The sequence below is a fragment of the Bufo bufo genome, chromosome 6 (assembly GCF_905171765.1).
Source record: "Bufo bufo chromosome 6, aBufBuf1.1, whole genome shotgun sequence".
In the NCBI taxonomy this organism is placed as follows: Eukaryota; Metazoa; Chordata; class Amphibia; order Anura; family Bufonidae; genus Bufo; species Bufo bufo.
The window spans coordinates 385,335,671-385,355,053 of NC_053394.1; the positions used below are offsets into that span (position 1 = coordinate 385,335,671).

Sequence of the window (19,383 nt, forward strand, 5' to 3'; positions counted from 1 at the left end):
ACGCGTTTCTGCATCATTAGATTCTCCTCAGGAGCCCAACAAACAGAAGAGTGCTATGAGCAGTGGTTTAGAATATAGTAGCAGTAAAGGCACACAACCCCTCTCACATAGGGGCAGCATTCGGGCGCTATAATGGCCGTGAAGCGGCCGCCGAAAAGCCGGCTATTTAAATGTCATGATTCCACCCACCCTTATGTCAGACGCGTGTCTGCCCTCCCAGTCACTCGGGTCCGTGCCGGAATCAGTGCTGAAGATATCAAGCGCCGCGCTACAAACCCCGTACTGCAAGGAGGAGGGAGAGGTGCAGAGGGACCAAATGTCCCCTTTAGGTAAAGCAGGGATCATAAGGCGGATATATCTAATGGCAGGAACAAGATACATTGTGGGAGAGGGATTCAATGCTCATTATACGGCTCGCAGAAAAACACCTACAGAGGAAAATCCATAACTGTGTAATAGAATGCACACAATCAAAAAGGACAAGTGTACATAATCACAAATGTATATAATAAAATAGAGAAAAAAGTAGTATTTACAAATACACCCCCACTAATAGATGGTAATGATATGCCATTGTATATGAACAATAATACAACAAGTAGGGCATATAATAAGTGCAGATCCACATCAGCAGTATCAACCCTAATAATGTATTCAAATGAGGGGGCGGCAATAACCATGGTTGCAATGGTAAAATCAGCAACAGAGAAGATACCGTACTAATTGGAGCAAGAATACAATTGGGTATGCCCTATTATGTTCCTTCATAAAGTCCGTCAGTGTATCAATTAACACTAGACCAGGGCTGAAGACACATGGGTACCCCAAAATGATCTATAGAACACATGTATAGGATAAATGGTCATTGAGACCTTTTGGTCGTACAGTGTTAAGCTGAAAGGTCCATCTCGCCTCTTTTTGTAGTACGCACCCATCATAATCACCCCCTCTAGGTGAGGGTCGAATTAATTCAATGCCCTGGAATTAATCAACCCCAGGGTCACTCGCATGGCATTCCGCCACATGAGGCATATTACACATAAACTACTTGGTTGCAAATATATACAGCTCAACTACACAGACATTACACGGATACAGCTCATCCATATAAACATTACAGCTCTACAGCTCTGCTACATACAGACTGGAATTACAAGCAGCACAGCAGAGCCCTGCACACACAGAGCAGATAGACCCGGTCATGTGATCTCCATGACTCCGCCCACACCTGATCACATGGTCATGACATCATCACAGGTCCTGTACCTTCTCCTGCAGCACAGCCTGGAGCCTGACTCCTCCCACATTTGGTCACATGGTCATGACATCACCACAGGTCCTTTACTTCCTCCTGCAGATGAGCCTGGGGCCTGATTCATCCCACATTTGGTCACATGGTCATGACATCATCACAGGATGTTTATTTCCTCTGGCAGCACAGCCTGGAGTCTGACTCCTCCGGTAGACGCTGGAAGAAATAAAAGTGCCGGACGCTCCATGGTGAAGGATTGTCAGAGGAGGAGGACACACCCCATCCAAGTAAGTGGAACACTCACCAGATTCACACATGTTAAGAATCCACAGCCAGAAAGATCCGTAGCTCTGACTGCTGGTAATCAACAGGTTCCCGAGAACATAAATGAGGAAGTAAGCACGCAGGCTTCTATAGAAGACATATCCAGGAGATCTCAGAGACGTGGACTGGAGCAGGGCAGGGGGCGTTAATATAAGACAAATCCAGGAGATCTCAGAACATGGACTGGAGGAGGGGACGTTATATAGAAGACAAATCCAGGAGATCTCAGAGACGTGGACTGGAGCAGGGGCGTTATATAAAACATATCCAGGAATCTCAGAGACGTAGACTGGAGCAGGGGGCGTTATATAGAAACAATCCAGGAGATCTCAGAGACTGGACTGGACAGGGGGCGTTGACTGAGCAGGGGCGTTATCCAGGAGATCTCAGAGACGTGGACTGGAGGAGGGGGCGTTATATAGAAGACATATCCAGGAGATCTCAGAGACGTGGACTGGAGCAGGGGACGTTATATAGAAGACATATCCAGGAGATCTCAGAGATGTGGACTGGAACAGAGGGCGTTATATAGAAGACATATCCAGGAGATCTCAGAGACGTGGACTGGAGCAGGGGACGTTATATAGAAGACATATCCAGGAGATCTCAGAGATGTGGACTGGAGGAGGGGGCGTTATATAGAAGACATATCCAGGAGATCTCAGAGACGTGGACTGGAGCAGGGGACGTTATATAGAAGACATATCCAGGAGATCTCAGAGATGTGGACTGGAGCAGGGGGCGTTATATAGAAGACATATCCAGGAGATCTCAGAGACGTGGACTGGAGCAGGGGGCATTATATAGAAGACATATCCAGGAGATCTCAGAGACGTGGACTGGAGGAGGGGGCGTTATATAGAAGACATATCCAGGAGATCTCAGAGACGTGGACTGGAGCAGGGGGCGTTATATAGAAGACATATCCAGGAGACCTCAGAGACGTGGACTGGAGCAGGGGGCGTTATATAGAAGACATATCCAGGAGATCTCAGAGACGTGGACTGGAGGAGGGGGCATTATATAGAAGACATATCCAGGAGACCTCAGAGACGTGGACTGGAGCAGGGGGCGTTATATAGAAGACATATCCAGGAGATCTCAGAGACGTGGACTGGAGGAGGGGGCATTATATAGAAGACATATCCAGGAGATCTCAGAGACGTGGACTGGAGCAGGGGGCGTTATATAGAAGACATATCCAGGAGATCTCAGAGACGTGGACTGGAGGAGGGGGCGTTATATATAAGACATATCCAGGAGATCTCAGAGACGTGGACTGGAGGAGGGAGCGTTATACAGGGTGGGCCATTTATATGGATACACCTTAATAAAATGGGAATGGTTGGTGATATTAACTTCCTGTTTGTGGCACATAAGTATATGTGAACGGGGAAACTTTTCAAGATGGGTGGTGACCATGGCGGCCATTTTGAAGTCGGCCATTATGAATCCAACTTTTGTTTTTTCAATAGAAAGAGGGTCATGTGACACATCAAACTTATTGGGAATTTCACAAGAAAATCAATGGTGTGCTTGGTTTTAACGTAACTTTATTCTTTCATGAGTTATTTACAAGTTTCTGACCACTTATAAAATGTGTTCAATGTGCTGCCCATTGTGTTGGATTGTCAATGCAACCCTTTTCTCCCACTCTTCACACACTGATAGCAACACCGCAGGAGAAATGCTAACACAGGCTTCCAGTATCCATAGTTTCAGGTGCTGCACATCTCGTATCTTCACAGTATAGACAATTGCCTTCAGATGACCCCAAAGATAAAAGTCTAAGGGGGTCAGATCGGGAGACCTTGGGGGCCATTCAACTGGCCCACGACGACCAATCCACTTTCCAGGAAACTGTTTATCTAGGAATGCTCGGACCTGACACCCATAATGTGGTGGTGCACCATCTTGCTGGAAAAACTCAGGGAACGTGCCAGCTTCAGTGCATAAAGGAAACACATCATCATGTAGCAATTTTGCATATCCAGTGGCCTTGAGGTTTCCATTGATGAAGAATGGCCCCACTATCTTTGTACCCCATATACCACACCATACCATCAATTTTTTTGTTCCAACAGTCTTGGAGGGATCTATCCAATGTGGGTTAGTGTCAGATCAATAGCGGTGGTTTTGTTTGTTAACTTCACCATTCACATAAAAGTTTGCCTCATCACTGAACAAAATCTTCTGCGTAAACTGAGGGTCCTGTTCCAATTTTTTATTTGCCCATTCTGCAAATTCAGTGCGCCGATCTGAGTCATCCTCGTTGAGATGCTGCAGTAGCTGGAGTTTGTAAGGGTGCCATTTGTGAGTAGCTAATATCCGCCGAAGGGATGTTCGACTAATGCCACTCTCCAGTGACATGCGGCGAGTGCTACGCTGTGGGCTCTTGCTGAATGAAGCTAGGACAGCCACTGATGTTTCTTCATTAGAGACAGATTTCATGCGTCCACATTTTGGCAAATCCAACACTGAACCAGTTTCACGAAACTTAGCAAGCAGTTTGCTAACTGTAGCATGGGAGATGGGTGGTCTCGTAGGGTGTCTTGCATTGACATCTGCTGCAATGACCCGGTTACTGCGTTCACCAGACATCAACACAATTTCTATCCGCTCCTCACGTGTTAACCTCAGCGACATGTCAATGGCTGTAAACAAAGAGAAACTTGTAAATAACTCATGAAAGAATAAAGTTACGTTAAAACCAAGCACACCATTGTTTTTCTTGTGAAATTCCCAATAAGTTTGATGTGTCACATGACCCTCTTCCTATTGAAAAAACAAAAGTTAAATTCAAAATGGCCAACTTCAAAATTGCCGCCATGGTCACCACCCATCTTGAAAAGTTTCCCCCCTCACATATACTAATGTGCCACAAACAGGAAGTTAATATCACCAACCATTCCCATTTTATTAAGGTGTATCCATATAAATGGCCCACCCTGTATAGAAGACATAACCAGGAGATCTCAGAGACGTGGACTGGAGCAGGGGACGTTATATAGAAGACATATCCAGGAGATGTCAGAGACGTGGACTGGAACAGGGGGCGTTATATAGAAGACATATCCAGGAGGTCTCAGAGACGTGGACTGGTGGAGGGGGCGTTATATAGAAGACATATCCAGGAGATCTCAGAGACGTGGACTGGAACAGGGGGCGTTATATAGAAGACATATCCATGAGATCTCAGAACTTGGACTGGAGCAGGGGGCGTTATATAGAAGACATATCCAGGAGATCTCACAGACGTGGACTGGAGCAGGGGGCGTTATATAGAAGACATATCCATGAGATCTCAGAACTTGGACTGGAGCAGGGGACATTATATAGAAGACATATCCAGGAGATCTCAGAGACGTTAAATGGAGCAGGGGGCGTTATATAGAAGACATATCCAGGAGATCTCACAGACGTGGACTGGAGCAGGGGGCGTTTATATAGAAGACATATCCTGGAGATCTCAGAGACGTGGACTGGAGCAGGGGGCGTTATATAGAAGACATATCCAGGAGATCTCAGAGACATGGACTGGAGCAGGAAGCCTTATATAGAAGACATATCCAGGAGATCTAAGAGACGTGGACTGGAACAGGGGGCAATATATAGAAGACATATCCAGGAGATCTCAGAACTTGGACTGGAGCAGGGCACGTTATATAGAAGACATATCCAGGAGATCTCAGAGACGTGGACTGGAGCAGGGGGTGTTATATAGAAGACATATCCAGGAGATCTCAGAGACGTAGACTGGAGCAGGGGGCGTTATATAGAAGACATATCCAGGAGATCTCAGAGACATGGACTGGAGGAGGGGGCGTTATATAGAAGACATATCCAGGAGATCTCAGAGACGTAGACTGGAGCAGGGGGCGTTATATAGAAGACATATCCAGGAGATCTCAGAGACGTAGACTGGAGCAGGAGGTGTTATATAGAAGACATATCCAGGAGATCTCAGAGCAGTGGACTGGAGCAGGGGAGGTTATATAGAAGACATATCCAGGAGATTTCAGAGATGTGGACTGGAACAGGGGGCGTTATATAGAAGACATATCCAGGAGATCTAAGAGATGTGGACTGGAGGAGGGGGTGTTATATAGAAGCCATATCCAGGAGATTAGAGAAGTGGACTGGAGCAGGGGGTGTTATATAGAAGACATATCCAGGATATTTAAGAGAAGTGGACTGGAACAGGGGGCGTTATATAGAAAACATATCCAGGAGATCTCAGAGACGTGGACTGGAGCAGGGGTGTTATATAGAAAACATATCCAGGAGATCTCAGAGACGTGGACTGGAGCAGGGGGCGTTATATAGAAGACATATCCAGGAGATCTCAGACGTGGATTGGAACAGGGGGCGTTATATAGAAGACATATCCAGAGACGTGGACTGGAGCAGGGGACTGGAACGGCCAAAGCATAAGAATTCATACTTTTCTAAAAATCACTAAAAACATGACTGGATAAAAATGAGTGGCTCTACAAGAAGAGGATCACACCCTAAGGATATATAAATACGGGACACGAGGCTGAAGTTGATTTCTTATTCAAAAGTTGCAGTGAGCGTCCTGAGGGGAAATCAGATGAAAGCGGCATTAAAATACAAAAGACGGGCACATAGAAACATAGAATGTGTCGGCAGATAAGAACCATTTGGCCCATCTAATATACTGAGTACTATGGATAGCCCCCGGCCCTTATCTTATATGAAGGATGGCCTTATGCCTATCCCATGCATGCTTAAACTCCTCCACTGTATTTGCAGCTACCACTTCTGCAGGAAGGCTATTCCATGCATCCACTACTCTCTCAGTAAAGTAATACTTCCTTATATTACTTTTAATCCTTTGCCCCTCTAATTTAAAACTATGTCCTCTTGTAGCAGTTTTTCTTCTTTTAAATATTCTCTCCTCTTTTACCTTGTTAATTCCCTTTATGTATTTAAAAGTTTCTATCATATCCCCTCTGTCTCGTCTTTCTTCCAAGCTATACATGTTAAGGTCCTTTCATCTTTCCTGGTAAGTTTTATCCTGCAATCCATGTACCAGTTTAGTAGCTCTTCTCTGAACTCTCTCCAAAGTATCAATATCCTTCTGGAGATATGGTCTCCAGTACTGCGCACAATACTCTAGATGAGGTCTCACTAGTGCTCTGTAGAGCGGCATGAGCACCTCCCTCTTTCTACTGGTAATGCCTCTCCCTATACACCCAAGCATTCTGCTAGCATTTCCTGCTGCTCTGTGACATTGTCTGCCTACCTTTAAGTCTTTTGAAATAATGGCCCCTAAATCCCTTTCCTCAGATACTGAGGTTAGGACTGTATCACTGATTTTATATTCTGCTCTTGGGTTCTTACGCCCCAGGTGCATTATCTTGCACTTATCCACATTAAATTTTAGTTGCCAGATTTTTGACCATTCCTCTAGTTTTCCTAAGTCCTTTTCCATTTGGTGTATCCCTCCAGGAACATCAACCCTGTTAGAAATCTTTGTGTCATCAGAAAAAAGACACACCTTACCATCGAGGCCTTCTGCGATATACACTCACCTAAAGAATTATTAGGAACACCTGTTCTATTTCTCATTAATGCAATTATCTAGTCAACCAATCACATGGCAGTTGCTTCAATGCATTTAGGGGGGTGCTCCTGGTCAAGACAATCTCCTGAACTCCAAACTGAATGTCAGAATGGGAAAGAAAGGTGATTTAAGCAATTTTGAGCGTGACATGGTTGTTGGTGCCAGACGGGCCGGTCTGAGTATTTCACAATCTGCTCAGTTACTGGGATTTTCACGCACAACCATTTCTAGGGTTTACAAAGAATGGTGTGAAAAGGGAAAAACATCCAGTATGCGGCAGTCCTGTGGGCAAAAATGCCTTGTGGATGCTAGAGGTCAGAGGAGAATGGGCCGACTGATTGAAGCTGATAGAAGAGCAACGTTGACTGAAATAACCACTCGTTACAACCGAGGTATGCAGCAAAGCATTTGTGAAGCCACAACACGCACAACCTTGAGGCGGATGGGCTACAACAGCAGAAGACCCCACCGGGTACCACTCATCTCTACTACAAATAGGAAAAAGAGGCTACAATTTGCACGAGCTCACCAAAATTGGACTGTTGAAGACTGGAAAAATGTTGCCTGGTCTGATGAGTCTCGATTTCTGTTGAGACATTCAAATGGTAGAGTCCAAATTTGGCGTAAACAGAATGAGAACATGTATCCATCCTCTGATGGCTACTTCCAGCAGGATAATGCACCATGTCACAAAGCTCAAATCATTTCAAATTGGTTTCTTGAACATGACAATGAGTTCACTGTACTAAAATGGCCCCCACAGTCACCAGATCTCAACCCAATAGAGCATCTTTGGGATGTGGTGGAACGGGAGCTTCATGCCCTGGATGTGGATCCCTCAAATCTCCATCAACTGCAAGATGCTATCCTATCAATATGGGCCAACATTTCTAAAGAATGCTATCAGCACCTTGTTGAATCAATGCCACGTAGAATTAAGGCAGTTCTGAAGGCAAAAGAGGGTACAACACCGTATTAGTATGGTGTTCCTAATAATTCTTCAGGTGAGTTTATATTAAACAATATGGGTCCCAGAACAGATCCCTGAGTTACCCCACTGGTAACAAGACCATGGTCTGAATATACTCCATTGACTACAACCCTCTGTTGTCTGTCCCTCAGCCACTGCCTAATCCATTCAACAATATTGGAGTCCAAGCCCAAAGACTGCAATTTATTGATAAGCCTTCTGTGTGGGACAGTATCAAAAGCCTTACTAAAGTCCAGATAAGCGATGTCTACTGAATGAAATGGATTCGGGCACTGATCTCACACTGGTGACATACAGAGGGTGGTGCCCGCACCATATGCAGGGGAGTTCAGCCCAAACAGGTTCTGGGCACAAAGTGGACAGACGGACAATGTCACTGATTTCAATAAGTAACTGGTGTTTTTAAAGGGTTAAAAGAATTTGGGCCGGGCTTAACTGAAATGTATATGATGTGGGGTAACACCTTCTGTATGTTGGCAGTGTGAGATCAGTGGCCGAATTCATTTAACACTGTGGATGACATTGTTATGTGGCGGCTGTGGATGTCACTGTTATGGGGGCACTGTGGATGTCACTGTTATGGGGGCACTGTGGATGTCACTGTTATGGGGGCACTGTGGATGTCACTGTTATGGGGGCACTGTGGATGTCACTGTTATGGGGGCACTGTGGATGTCACTGTTATGGGGGCACTGTGGATGTCACTGTTATGGGGGTCTCTGTGGATGTCACTGTTATGGGGGGCGCTGTGGATGTCACTGTTATGGGGGGCGGTCTGAAGCTGGCAATTCTGCTCGTAGATGATAAATATGATATAACGGGCAGTGTTGATCAAGCAGTGCTTTGGTGCTCGGGCCGAACACATAGTGATATTCGGGTGACCGAGCACCCAAGTATAACAGAAGTCAATGGGAGAACCCGAGCCTTAAACCAGGTATCCACTGCTCTGAAGAGGGGAGGGTGCCTGGTTCATAAGAAAATGTCAGAAATTGTTGGTAACACCACTGAAATGGTTCTGTAACAGCATTGGGGGGATTTATGGATGCATCTTGGACTCGCTGGTCGCTGCTGGGAACTATGTTGTCCAAATAGTACACCACTTTTACATAATGACAATAATATGCACAAAAACAAGGGGGGGGGAAAAATCGATTTTAGAGTAAAAATTGATAGAAAACATTATTTCCTGAATATTTACAAAAAATTACAAGAAAGAGGCACTCTGATACACCCTGTGGGGGGTTAGCTCTTTTCCGGGGGCCATTCACACAAGTATCTTCACCAGACACCAAGTTTCAGGTCCAAACATCACTTTATTTGGCACCTCAGCAAAACAAACATAATGATACAAATAAACACCTGCCCGGCTGGGCTCTAACTAAACATAACATAACCTGACTCGCCTAAAGCACCGTTCACACACGGTCTAAAGTCCAGTGCCTTTATGGGGGAGTGTGGCCCAGTAGTTCTCCCGACTTCGGCCTTGATGACCACTGGCGCCCAAGCGTCACAGCGTCCCCCAACAATCCGGCTAGCACCTAGCCCCGTGGCCCCTCAGCCAGCCCAGCTGAGACCTCTTCCAGACCCTCCGGCAGAACTGTGTTTCACAAAAACTGTCTCCTTCCCCAGACTGGGAGCCCCACCCAAGACCAGCAACAGGATTAAATACCATACCTGGACATGGGCATTTTCCAAAATCCCAGACTGGAGCATGGGGAACGGGCACCCACTCAACACATTGCCTGTTCCCAGTAAAAGCCCGCCCCAGACTAGCTGGAGCCAGCTAAGCTAACTGTCTTGGTGTCCACCAACTAACTTGATGGCCACCTATATCTAGGGCCTTTACTCCACCAAGGCCAGGCCCCTGTGTGACACGCTCCTGGTGCAAACAACACTATGTAAACTATGGGTAACGGATAATCAGTGTTTGATTCCGGAGAGGGAGCCTGAGAAACGGCTAACACATCCAAGGAAGGCAAGCACGTGTTGCGCAAATCGCACACTCCCGACTCAGGGAGATAGTGACGATAAATAACAATACAGGACTCTTAAGATGCCCTGTTATTGGAATGAGTAATACAAAATTACAGGGAATGTCACTGCAGTATTTTGGATGAGGAAACGTTATACAGGAGAGGCCCTGCTGCCGCTTTGTTGACTCTAGATAACGTCTGCCTGATCGCACGTCACGATCTATTTGTATATCTTCCCTATCAACTTTCGATGTTCTTTTATGCGCCTAACATGGTGACCACTGGTAAAGGGGAATCATTGTTCGATTTCGGAGAGGGAGCCTGATAAACGGCTACGGCTACTACTTCAAAGCAAGGCAGCATGAGTTGCGGGCTTGCAGATGAGCTGACCCTGTAAAAGATTTGAGTTATGGGCCTGCAGGTGAGCTGACCCTGTAAAACATTATATGCGAGGGCCTGCATGTGAGCTGACCCTGTAAAAGATTTGAGGACGCTGACACGGTCTGCTATGTACTCCTTCACCATCTACCAAAATGTTTCTCTCCTTGTGGCAGTAGGCCGCACATCAGGGTGAGGGTGCTGGCGGGGTGTCATGAAACTGTCCCAGGCTTTGGAGAGTGTTGCCCTGCCTCTGTTGGAACTGGTGTGTGTTCCCCTTGTCTCCCCTCCTCGGTTGGCCAAGGAAGCACGGACTATCAGGGCTCCAGATGGCGACCAAAACGGTCGCCAATGCGCCTCAAAATTTGCAGATGGCGACAAGACTTTTTAGTCTTGTCGCCATTTGCGACTGTACCGCCGCGATCCTGCGCAGCCTAAGTTCTCTTCACTAGCACACGGCACAGTGGAGAAGGAAGGAGTCCCTCCCTCTCCACTGTGACGCGGCCGCCACTACCACCAATGGGGATATAGCAGGGAGGAGGAGGGGAGGAGCTGTCGCCACTGCGCCACCAATGGGGATATAGCAGGGGAGGAGGAGGGGAGGAGTTGTCGCCACTGCGCCCCCAATGAATGTAAAACATAAGTGTCGGCAGCGGTATCACAGACCCGGCACCCGGCCTCTATAACAGCGCATGTGATCCGCGGCCATTAACCCCTCAGGTGCCCCAGATCGCATGCCCTGTTATTGAGGCCGGGTGCTGGGTCTGTGATACCGCTGCAGACACTTGTATAAATGAGTCAAAGAGGACCTTTCATGGGTCCAAAGAATATGAACTAAGTAGCAGGCTGCATAGAGCGGCGCCCAGGGATCTAAGTGCACTTACTATTATTCCTGGGCGCCGCTCCGTTCGTCCGCTGTGGCCCCCGGTATTTTCAGCATTCAGAGGAAGGAGGAGGAGACGCCAGTGTGTCTCCGTCTCCATAACAGCAGCGCTGTCCAATCACAGCACAGAACTCAGAGCCAGGGAGGAAAAAAAACCTCCCTGGCTCTGAGCTCTGCGCTGTGATTGGACACACTGGCGTCTCCTCCTCCTTCCTCTGAATGCTGAAAATACCGGGGGCCACAGCGGACGAACGGAGCGGCGCCCAGGAATAATAGTAAGTGCACTTAGATGCCTGGGCGCCGCTCTATGCAGCCTGCTGATAAGTTCTTATTCTTTGGACCCACGAAAGGTCCTCTTTAGACATTCATTGGTGGTGCAGTGCGCTCTCCCAAAGCCTCTCCCCCCCCCCCCCCCCCCATTATCACTAGCCACAAGTCCCCCCACCCCCCCTCCCATTGTTACATGGTGGCCACAGGGTCCCCATCACCTCCAGTGGTGGCAGTGGCAGATTACACTGCTGGGGCTCAGATCGTTACCATGGCAGCCAGGATGCTACTGAAGCCCTGGCTGCCATGTTCAGCTCCCTGCTGCTGTGTGCACTATGCCCAGGGCAGCAGGGAGATGTGTGAGGTCCTATTCACCCTGATAGAGCTCTATCAGGGTGAATAGGACAAGGGAAGAAAAGATCCAGGTTCAAGTCCCTAAGGGAAGAAATGGTTATTAAATAAAAAGTTAAAAAAAACACCAAAATACTAAAAGTTTAAATGGCCCCCTTCCCAGTTTTACATATAAAATTTACAAACCATAAAGAACATATTACATATCGCCACGTCCCAAAAAGTGTGAGCTATTAAAATATTAAAAAATATTTCCGCTCGGTGAAGGCAGTAACAGAAAAAAAAACCTCTAAACCACGCAATTCGCCATTTTTAGTCACCTTGTTCCCCAGAAAATGTCCCTGGATGTGAGAGGCATGTGGTGCTGTTTTCTCCTATATGTAGTGCACCTGCGTCTCATCTTCTCAAAGTCCTTTTTTTTTTATTATATGCATTTTAAATTTGGCGACTAAAAAATGTAATTTGGCTCCTAAATTTTTTAGTTTAGGAGCCAATGGCTCCTGGTCATTTTTTTTTGTCTGGAGCACTGACTATGCCGCAAGCGTTGTCAGATGGAAAATTTTGGAGCAATTTTTCAAAAAGGATCTTCTGGTATTGCACCATTTTGCTCATCCTCTCCACCAGAGGAATGAGAGATGAGAAGTTCTCTTTGTAGCGGGGGTCGAGAAGGGTGAACAACCAGTTATCCGTGTTGTTTAAAATGCGTATAACGCGCGGGTCGCGGGAAAGGCAGCCTAACATGAAGTCAGCCATCTGTGCCAGAGTACCAACAGGCGAGACTTCACTGTAGTCATCAGAAGGATCACTCCCAATCTCCTCATCCTCTTCTGCCCACCCACGCAGAACAAATGAAATTAAACTTCCATGGGTACTACGCTCTGTAGCTGTGTCAACCGTCTCCTGCTCCTCCTCCTTATCAGCCTCCAATTCGCCCTGAGAAGGCGAACTGAGGGTGGTCTGGCTATCATCAACCTGTGTAATGTCCTCCTCCATTTCCACCTCTTCCACATGAACAGCGTCGTCCTTAATTGTAAGCAGCGAGCGTTTGAGTAGACACAGAAGTGGGATGGTGACGCTGATAATGGCGTTATCGCTGCTCACCATCTGTGTTGATTCCTCAAAGTTGCGTAAAACCTTCCATATCCACTCCTCGCTTGTGAATAGCGGAAGCTGACAGAAAAGGCGACTATCATGTTGCAGCTGGTATTCCACAACCATGCCTGTTTCTAGGTTGAGTGACGAGAGCCACAGCTCAGTCTGGTCTCTAATCCCCTGCCACAGCTCTGCGGCGGTGTGCTGTTTGTCACCTAGGCAGATCAGCTTTAGCACAGCCTGTTGCCGTTTCCCCACTGCAGTGCTATACTGCTTCCAGCTACTGACTGGTGCTGCAAGTGGATAATTCAGAGAGTTGAGGAGGAGGAGGAGAAGTGGGGGTTGGAGCCACTAATGTAGGTGCTTGCGGAAACCCTGATGGAAGTAGGGCCTGCAATCTTTGGCGCCGATAGCACCTGTGCCATCCCAGGGTACGAGTTGCTCCTGGCCTCCACAACATTCACCCAGTGTGCCGTCAGGGAAATGTAGCGTCCCTGGCCAAGAAGCACTTGTCATTTGTGTCCATAGTTAAGTGGACCTTCCCAGTAACTGCATTGGTCAGGGCACGTGTTATGTTAAGGGACACATGTTAGTGTAAGGCTGGCACAGCACATCTTGAAAAATAGTGGCGGCTGGGGACTGCATACCGAGGGATGGCCGCCGACATTAGGCTACGGAAGGCCTCAGTGTCCACAAGACTAAATGGCAACATTTCCAGGGCCAGTAATTTGGAAAGCTGCACATTTAGTGCTATGGCCTGTGGGTGGGTGGCTAGGTATTTGTGCTTGCATTCAAATGCCTGGGGTAATGACATTTGGATGCTGCACTGGGACAGGGAAGTGTATGTGCTCGCTGATGGTTCTTGCAAAGGTCCAGGTGCAGGGCTGGAGGCATCCAGGCCTGCGTCTTGGACAGGGGATTGGCCAGCACGTAACACAGGGGAAGATGAGGCCGGTATGTGACCCGCAGACAGATTATGGACCCAGGCGTTCGGCCCACCTATTAAGGTGCTTTGATGCAATGTGGCGGATCATGCTGGTGGTGGTGAGGTTGCTAGTGTTCACTCCCTGGCTCATTTTGGTGTGGCACAGGTAGCAAAATACTATTCTTTTGTCGTCCGCACTTTCCTCAAAAAAGCGCCATACTGCCGAACACATACCCCTTGGCAAGGGAGATTTATGCAAGAGGTGCTCCGTGGAACAGTTGTGGACTTGTTCGGTGGTGCCCGCCTTCTAACTTTTGCCACCCCACTGCCTCTTCCAACCTGTTGCAGTGCTGCAGATCACTCCCCCTCTGTACTGCTCTCCTCGCTCGGCTTGTTGCCACCTTCCCAGGTTGGGTCAGTGACCTCATCGTCCAGCACCTCCTCTTCCACTTACTCACTCTGATCATCCTTTTGATTTGTTGACCTAACCACAACCTCAGTGATTGACAACTGTGTGTCATCTTCTTCCTCAACCTCTTGAGACAGTAATTGCGGTTGAGTCATTGGCAACTGTGTCTCATTATCATCCACCTCATTCCCCAGCGTCATGTTCTTTTGACTCTGGATGCTCAAGAGGTTGGGAATCTGGGCACAAGATCTCAGGTCCCTCTTCAAGCGTGCTTTGCGAGAGGGCCAAATCAATTAATGGCAATGCAAAGAGGTCCTCGGAATATCTGAGTGTGGGATCACTTGTTTGGCTAGACTGTAAATGGTGGGAGGAAGGAGGATCACCAGAGGAAAGCCTCTAAACTAACTATACAGATGTGTAGAGCGGCTCCCAGGGATCCCGCTGCACTTACTGTTATCCCCGGGCGCCGTTCCGTTCGCCCGGTATAGCCTCCGGTATGTAAGTAGTTAGGCTCCACCCACTTGGCTATGAGCTGAGCGCTGCGATTGGCCAGCGCTACAGCATAGGAGAAGAAGACGCCGGCAGGATCAAGTGGGTGGAGCCTAAATACTTACATACCGGAGGCTATACCGGGCGAACGGAGCGGCGCCCGGGGACAACAGTAAGTGCAGCGGGATCCCTGGGCGCCGCTCTACACTTCTGTATAGTTAGTTTAGAGGCTTTCCTCTGGTGAAAGGTCCTCTTTAACCAACTGGAAGCACTATCTGCTGCAATCCAACCGACCACCTGCTCGCACTAGGCTGACTTCAAGAGTGCAAACTAGGACACGAAGCTAGGTATCTTGGATGATTCAAATGTGATCGCACACTACATCCAGCACTCTGCCCTCCATGCTGGATGAGACATTGGTTTATATTTTGGCCAAAGCATAGTAAGCCACTCACCGCGTCAAGGCTGTCTCATGAGTGGTCCCTAACTCTTGTTCCTACCTGTTCATGGGCCATGACAGCCACATGAACAGGTAGGAACAAGAGTTAGGGACCACTCATGAGACAGCCTTGACGCGGTGAGTGGCTTACTATGCTTTGGCCAAAATATAAACCAATGTCTCATCCAGCATGGAGGGCAGAGTGCTGGATGTAGTGTGCGATCACATTTGCATTTTCCGTTTGTATATGTATTTCGCCATAGTGATGTGCACCTGCAGCAGGTTGTGCTGACCCAACCCCTTATTTTTATCTTGGATGATTGTTTTTCTTGTGCTCTGGCAGCAGGCACGGTTTCACTGCACCCAGGGCCACGGCCTCTGCGTGCACCATCAACAGAACAGCCACTTCCCCGTCCCTTACTGCTCACCTTCTTCATATTAAATGTTATATGTTATAATATCTGGCCATGACATACACACACGCGCTTGCAGCGCAGATGTGACAATTCACTGCAGACACCATTTATAGGCAAAGTGTGGATAAATTATGGAAAAAAATATATATATTTGTCAGTAATATTTTTCCCAATATCTGGCCCTGACACACAGAAGGTATTGCAGCACAGATGTCGCAAGACACTGCAGACACCTTCTATTGAAAAAGTATTGTAAAGTATCGAAAAAAAATTGCTAGTTAAATTATATTGCTGCTAGCCTGCCACCACACACAATAGTCCTTAAAAGGACTTTTGGGTCTTTGAAACGTTTTTCTATCCAATATATTGCGATCACACTCCCAAAACTATCTGTCCCTTCCTAAGCGCAGATCTCCCTGACTCACAATGAGGCAAACCCGCGTCATCGCGTGTTATATAGCACCCGATGACGTGTTACGGCCAGCCAATCACTGTAATGCCAGTAGCCAACAAGGCTACTGCCATTACAGTGATGGCAGTACTTACCTGCACGTTTATTGGCTGCTTAGCAGCCGCAAATCTTGCGGGCAGGAGACTCGAGCATGGCGCTCAAGCACATGTGGTACTCGGCCGAGTACCACCATGTGCAGAACATAGCGATGCTCGAGCCAAACAGGTATTTGGCCGAGCATGCTTGCTCAACACTAATAACGGGCTCCAAAAAAATATTAATAAATAGAGAAATAATAATAACGGAGAAGAAGTGCACAGGTCTCCATTGTGAGGCGCTGACGAGACAGAAATCGTAGAACGGAGAAAGGAAATTCACAAGTAAAGTGACAAACAATAGTAAAATCACCAACCCATATGACAGACATCTGTAGAGGATGTGTCCTCCCCGACACGCGTTTCAGCTGCTGCCTTCAACTTGGGGTTGGCACTGCTGTGTGTATTTTATATCAGTGTATAATATAATACTCACCACTTATTTATGTGGTGCATGCGCGTACAAGAGGGAAACCCCGGCACTAAGAGGACACACAGGAAGCAAGCAGGCAAGCAGGACAGGAAGCGGTGGTCTCATGCTCACCATGCCAACACAGGGGAGGAGGAGCCAATCAGAGTGCAGCGCATGCGCACATAATGAGGAGTATTAATGTTCCATATTGGAGAAGGGCAGAATGACCCGGAGAATTGAAGAGATTCTGGAATTCCTTGTATTTCTTCATTCAGTCCCTCCGGTGTCAGAGTCCACGTCCTGAACCTCCAGAAGTCTTCGTCACCGATCAGCCGTGCAAACCCATCTTGTAAGGGATGAGAATCAATTTTGTATGAACATGTCCTCCATCTTGTGTATATGGGAGATTTAGGTCAGGTCCTAAATGGAGCTTACAGGGTTAAATAGACAATAATAAAACTAAAAACAAGGTAAAAAAGTCAGTTTGTGTGTTGATCGCACACCCACACACCCCTCCCCACAGGTTCCTCTCTAGCAGAGCTATCTGTCTGTGTCTCAGGAAGTGCGGGGGAAGAGGAGAGAGGAATGGAAACATACGTATGTGCTTATATGGTCTGGTATGGTCTTATGATTTATATCTTGTAACCGCAAATGTCATGTTTGTCATGTGATGGGTTTTTCTGTTTCAAGCTTATATTATTGTGAACTTGTCTTTGAATTAAAGAGAAATCTTATTCACATGCATCCAATGTTTGTGTCCATTTCCCGAGCGCTCGAATCCCTTTTAATTTGGATTCCAACAATTATAGGTGAAGGGATATTTCACTAACAATCTCTACACCATGTAGGTATTAAACCGCCATCTTTATTATGTGTGATGGTCAAATGATAGACAAACTGCGGTTAGATTTCCCTGCATTAACCCCTTCAGAAAAAATTTGGAAAAATGCAGTTTTCAAAATTTTAATTCCTCTGCTTTTCCGGCAGATAGTGATACCTCGTAAACCAGTTATTACTTTACATCCCCCATATGTCTGCTTTATGTTCCTCATTCTGTAAGTGTCATTTTATTTTTTTAGAACAGGCTTAGATGTTTCGAAACAATTTAAATTTGTATGCAAATTTCCCAAACCTTTTTAAAGGGGTTCTCCGGGCTTTTAATATTGATGACCTATCCTCATGATAGGTCATCAGTATCGAATTGGCGGGGATTCGACATCCGGCACCCCCACAAGTCAGCTGTATGAGGAGAAAGTGCGTGCCGTCTTCCTATCATGTCTATGGCAAGCAGGAAGGGAGACGGCAGAAGAGCATAGTGTGTGCCTTCATACAGCTGATCGACTGGGGGTGTCGGATCCCCCCCCCAATCTGATATTGAAGACCTCTGCTTACCTATGATCTTGATGCGCTGCTGGATCCTATAGTTCTTTCGTGTTGTGGCATACTTACTTGCGCATGTGTAGTAGGCATACGGGAACGCCGACTTCTTCTGTTTCAGTGTCCGGAATGGTATGAAGGATACGTTTATTCCTCTCAATAGGTTGGTGCCGCAGTTGCACTCGATGGATTAATACCGCAGTTACACCAGATGTATTTCGAAACTGTATGTTTTCTTCCTCAGTGGTTGAAATAGTATAAAAATGAGGGACCAATCTCTCCTTATCCGGAGCTGTGCTGATATCAGAACCTGGGCCGGACCGCGTCAGGATGTTTTTGTAGTATTCTAGTCATTCACAATGCACACCCTGCGGTTTCTTCAGATGTTCTATATACCAACAAATGAAACCTACAAATGATCTAGATTATAAAATCCAATATATAGAAAATACTAAACATCCAAGTTGATCAACAAGTCATAAAACTGGGAATAAAAAAATATAGAATAAAATAGACACATGTAGTGTAAAAGGGCTAATGTGATCTTCATTCCTGGGTGTTAGTTCGCTCTGCAGGTCTGTCTTCATTTTATTCTATATTTTTTTGTATTCCCAGTATTATGACTTGTTGATCAACTTATGTTTAGTATTTTATATATATTGGATTTTATGACCTATCATGAAACTGCCTTGACCTCACACATGTTTCGATCCATATAAAAAGAGAGAACACAACATCTACACTTTATTATCTCCTCCGATGTCTCCTCTTATCTCCAGTTATTGTATTTTACATGGGATTTTGTAGGATTTTCCATTGTGTCATTTTCTTTCCATTTAGGTTCCTACATTATAGGATCTGCTCAGTGGAGATCTTCTATATAAGATCCTTCTCCTGATTGACCCGACAAGGATGGACAGGGACAAGATGGTGGAGAGTATAATAAATCTCACCCTAGAGATCCTCTTCCGGCTTACTGGAGAGGTGAGAGATTCTGATGATGTCACATTACATCATCTTCTCTATGTTACTAACAGATGGACATGACTGGAGAGGTGAGGGACTCTGGAGATGTATGGAGTGATATTTATTACTGTGTCTCTCCATAACCAGGACTACACAGTAGTTAAGAAGACCTCTAGTGAGCGCTGTCAGGCCCCTGTGTCTGAAGGATGGAGAAGAACCCTGAGCCCAATCATGGAGTCTCCACCTCACCCCCTGATACATGAGGAAATCAATAGAGAAAAGATCCTAGAACTCACCAACAAG

General features: G+C 46.6%; 1 protein-coding gene and 1 long non-coding RNA gene across 2 annotated transcripts in view; both read left to right on the forward strand.

Moving 5' to 3' along the window:
• The window catches only part of LOC121003524 (zinc finger protein 585A-like), a 295,023-nt gene that overhangs the window by 253,575 nt on the left and 22,065 nt on the right, over nucleotides 1–19,383 (forward strand). The gene's annotated exons all lie outside the window — the stretch shown is intronic.
• Nucleotides 1,403–19,249, forward strand: LOC121003572. The gene is made up of 3 exons (XR_005779513.1): nucleotides 1,403–1,539; nucleotides 18,955–19,098; nucleotides 19,228–19,249. It is a non-coding gene; the product is annotated as an uncharacterized LOC121003572 (long non-coding RNA).